Raw genomic sequence first — 5,376 nt, forward strand, 5'->3', positions numbered from 1 at the left:
GACAAATGTCTTATTCATCATTGTTCTCTCTATCACAAAGTTGGTTGGACTTCCTTACAGTCAAGAAGAAATAGCCATCTCATTTTATTCATCTATAAAACTACTACCAATGTTGGCAGAGCTGTTTTTTATGACTCTTGAAACTGTAGATAAAATTCAATTCGATACAATTGTAACCAGAAAGTTTGAAGTTTGGTCATTTTGTTGCTTTGTTGTTGTCTGTACCTCCTCTGGACAGAAAGTGAAAAGACGTCTGACCCGCACTGTGTGAGTCTGTAGCCAGGAGATGACTGGCTGATGCAACAGACAAAGCCATCACTTCCTTGGTTCTCTCTCTGTCTAAAAATCCTTCAGAGACTTGAAAGAGTGTCATCCACACTGAAGTGACATTGAAGTGAAGAGTCTTAAATGTATGAGGGAGTAAGGAAGAATGAAACCATCAGACTGTCAGTCTGTTTAACAAAGTCTTGAAATTGCTTGTTTTGCCCAACCAACAGTCCAAAACCCCAATGATATTCAGTTTACCATCACATGAGACAAAGAACAGCTTCAAATCCTCATAAATGAGAGGGAATGTTTATCATTTTTCTTGATAAATGACTAAAATGATAAATCAACTATCAAAATAGCTGCAGATGAATTTTCTGTTGGTGAAGTCATTGATTAATCGACTGGTTGTTTCAGCTCTAATTCAAACCAACCATTCTAATTTAAATCACAGGATTTTGTGTCTCACCTCCATCATTACCCACGCAATCTATGATAACATACTCCTTTGGTATCAGTGATACATTTGTACCAATCTAGTGGACTCTGCAACACAAAGGAGCAAGAAGAGACATTTCATTAATGCACTTATATAATTAAACAAACAACAAAGAACAAAGTTATCAGCACAAACCTGACCTGACAGTTCTGCTCTCTGTATACAGGCACTGGGAAGTTTTCTGTGGCTGAAATGAAAGTAATTATATGAAGGTCAATATCAAAGTGAAATACAATGACTGAACTGGGGCTTTCCAACTCTACTGGGTAGATATAAAATAATAGTTGCCAATAGCAGTTCCATTGTCCTGAAATGGGTATTTTGATTTATATTGCTAGTAAGAACATTGGTTGTTAAATCTTGCCTGTCTTATCCATGTGGAGGGACTGTACTGGTCTTGCTGTGGAGAATGGGAACTATTTGGATGGAAACTAAAGAGAAGATGTTTATCAAAAGTATTAATTTTATGAGGGAAACAAATAATAAGCATGATTATACACTGTCTTACTCACAGGAACTCTGAGCTGTTGACATGAACGTTCTTCAAATGTTACAACTGTAAAAGGTGTAAATGGAGAGAAATACAAGTAAATATAGGTAATAAAGTATAAATTTAAGTACTTGGCAAACTGTTCTACTTTTATTTATTCATATAAATCGCTTTTTGCAAATAAAGGTATAAGTTGGTTAATGAGTTGACTTTTACGTTTGAGATGCTTTAGGTCAATGTGCATGTGAAGTTACAGGGCTTGGTTGGGATCAAGTCATATGTTACCTGTATCAAGTATTCTACTTTATTCTTCTTTATAGTTTCCTTCTATTTACTGTATGTATAAATGCTACAAACAGCTCACCACCCTCAAACATAACTTTCATTTCACATTTTGTCAAGGAGCATTTTCTTGCTTGCGATTTAATAACTGTATAAATTTGAGCCATTCGGTATTAAAAGGCAAAAGAAAAATACACTCACTTGATGTCTTGTATGTATTTACAGCCTGCCAGTGTTTCTTAAGCATTCGTCTACTAAGTCCTCCTTTTCAGGTGAAACTTCATCCAGCTTCTCTTGTTCAGTAATTACGTTCAGGAAATTCCATCACAGAAGAGAGTGGGATTTTTTTTCAGAATGTAAAAGAAGCAAAGTAAAATTGCTGTAAATCAAGGTGTGACATTTTTTTGTTTCAAGTGACAACACCAAAACTCCCCACCCACACAGAAATCAGTATACACTCATTCTTTCACCTTTGCCTTGTCCATCTTCTCAAGGGGTAACATGCTACCTAAAAGAATTTTGTGCTGTTATATTATATATATTAGCCATCAGTAACCTACTCTGCAGTGAAGGAAACAACGATCACTCAAAAGAACTACATGTATGTTAACCTGGATTGTTTCAGACAGAGTCTGAACTGAGGGGCTGCATAAAGGACGAGTATAAGATAAATAAGGAGTTTATAAGGAGTTGACAAGGAGTTTTTGAACTGTAAATCATGCAAAGATGTTCCAATAGAGCCCCAGAAATAAATATAGACCTTGAAATGTGCATGATATGTCCCCTTTAACCACCCTTTTCCCAGTGCAAGGTTTAATATGAAATATCTCCAGCTACTGAGTATGATCTGATATTATTTTTTTTATTTCATACATAATGTAGCAGCAGTGCAGAAGTAGTCTACAGTTGACCCAAATGTAACTTTGTTAAGCTTGAATAAATTTGATAGTTGAATATATTTTCATTACGAAATTATAAATGTTCAGTAACCCTGAGAAGAGGAATGTCATTGTCCATCTGCTGTTGTTTGGGCAGTCACTCTTCATCTCCAGTGTGAAAAAAATATATTGAATTTTAAATTGAGTTTACAACAGCATCACTCTAGAAGTGTAGTGCACCTGCAAAATGTCACTGAGATTATTTATTTAAGTATTTATTTATTTATTTATTTATTTTACCCAATGCAGCTATGCTCATGTCTTAAATCACATTCTTATATCATTAGGATAATTATAACTGCTGGCTGCTGTTTTATTCATTTTGTCTGCTCTTCAGTTCACTTGTGGGCCACTCACTCCCACTGTTGTTCCCATGTTTTAATGGCACGAAATGAGGCATGTTTGACACCTGGCATCCCCAAAGCAACTAATGTAAGTGGTATAGGTCCATGGTTGTTAAGCTGAAAACAAACTGCGATCACAGTGCAGTGGCTGTCATGTTATGCACCTAGCTCCAGTAGGCATCGCTGCAACATGGCTCATCAGCGGGTCCCCAGCATATTAAGTACACTATATACATCATATAAAGTAAATGTGAAGTGCTGCCATGGATTCAGGAGTGTTGTTTGTTGTTTATTATATCACTTGATTCCACATCTGAAGAGCCTCTCTAGTATCGGCTCAATAAGCAATGTCTTTTTTAATATCCGATAGTGTTGGTTGCAGAGGTTCAGGTTTTTTTTTCCCACCTCAACGATGACTTTCTTTTCCTCCTAATCGTGACAGCTACCAGAGTGCTAGAGAAGACATGCTATCACCTGACAAGAGCAGAAGTCAAGGTCCAATAACTGGAATTCTCCAAGCAAGGAAGCAACTCAAAAAAGTGCTGCAGTTATGGGGTGGCTGTCTTGGCGCATGTCGGAGGGCACCAGTGTGTTTTTTGAACTGTAGCTTGACTCAGGTTGTTTTTCTATTATATGAAACCTTGCTGCCAGTTCTCAAAAGTAGCTTAAAACTGAATATTTTATGAAGGTTCAAAACAATCAATAGAAGAATTTTACCTGCACATTTTCCTAGATTATTCTTAAAGCTCTGGAAATTTGGCTTGAAATAGTAAAAATGCATATATGATATCAATAATGAGTGCCTCATTAAGCATTCACATAAATCTGGGTGAAAATAAATGTTGATAACTAAGAAAACCTAGTTAAAAAAACAGCTCATTTTGATATTTATACCATTTCTCAAGACTGTGTAAGTGTGGCAGATCGTGTTTTGTTTGACATCTCCTTCGTTTTGATTGACATCTCCCTGGCTACTAACAGGTACTGCAAGTTGGGTGGTGCTTGGTTTTGGCTCATAGGTTTTCAACATGGCAGTGGGGTCACAAACTTTCTTATATTACAGCTAGCCAGTACACTAAAATATGTTTCTGAAAACATTTGAGGTGAGAAATAGGAAATGCAGTAACAGAATCTTGATTCATATTTGATCAGCACTGCTTAGGTTTACAGTTTGGTCTGAGTTTCGTGAGCTGTGTTTTTCTCTGTGTCTCATAACACATTGCTGAGAACACAAAGGGAGGATGAAGGTGAGAGGAACACGAATGGGAGGGGGTGTGGGGAGAGGAACACGAAATTATTGGTTCATGGAATTATTACATCATTTTCATAATAAATATCCAAGCATAACCACGCCCAATTTAAACCCAATATCAGGAAAGTTTACATAATGTAAATGACAATATTTCAAATTTGGATTGAAACTAATTTCTAATACTTTTTAGATGCTTACCTTATGTAAATAAGACCCTAAATTCCATAGCTGGAAGGCTATTGTGGATTTGGGTGTCCAGTGGCTTTAAATAGAGAATAAATATCCATTCTGGAGTATATTCCCAGTTTGGTCCTCCAACTTAATTGACCTCCAATGTTTCCTCTCAATCCTGGTCTCTGGGTTCAGAGTACTACTGTCTTCAGACCTGTTGGATCGTCAGTTCCATTCATCCTGTGTCCCAGGTGTAACTCATTTCCTGATTTAATGACCAGAATTAAAAAACACAGTTCTCTACGCCCCTTGAGAACCAGACTTAAGAACCATTGAATTAGACTTCATCGAGCATGTTACTTGGAATTCAAACAGACAAAGGGCTGCAGCCTTCTTAGCTGTGCTGCTGTAAAAATACTGTATGTTGCCTTATGACACAATATGGAAATTACTGGCTTTGTTACTCTTGACAGCCACCCAAGAAACACATAATACTACTACTAATAATAATAATAATAATAATAATAATAATAATAATAATAATAACAATTTATTTACATAGCACTTTTCTTAACAGTGTTACAAAGTGCTTCACAAAAAGATAATACACAAAAAATAATAATAACAAAATACAAATAAATACAGTGAAATAAAATAAAATTCACACAGAGGTAAAGGCTTTTTAAAACGGAATGTTTTAAGAAGAGATTTAAAAGCAGTGATAGATTTGGCAAACCTAATCTCAGCAGGTAAATTCCAGTTTGAGGGCCGGACTGCAAAAACCTGACAGCCCTTAGTCATCAGTCGGGCTCAGGGAACAACCAGAAAGCCACTATCAGTCAATCTTAGAGGGGGCCTAGGCTTATAATAGGTTAGTAGAACGTAACGGGACATATAACTGGGTGTTGTCAGCATAACAACGGTATATGTTTATTAATGACCTGACCCAAGGGCAGCATATAAATGGAGAACAGACACAAAATTGACCTTTGAGGAATGCCATGAGTGAAATGGGAAACAGAAGATAGGGAATTTCCAACAACAACAGAAAAGGTTCTATTAGACAGATAGGAGCATAATAGGTTGAGAGCAGACCCTTTTAGACTAACCCAAATTTCAAGACGCTATAGAAG

The sequence above is a fragment of the Thunnus maccoyii genome, chromosome 6 (genome assembly GCF_910596095.1).
Source record: "Thunnus maccoyii chromosome 6, fThuMac1.1, whole genome shotgun sequence".
Classification (NCBI taxonomy): Eukaryota; Metazoa; Chordata; class Actinopteri; order Scombriformes; family Scombridae; genus Thunnus; species Thunnus maccoyii.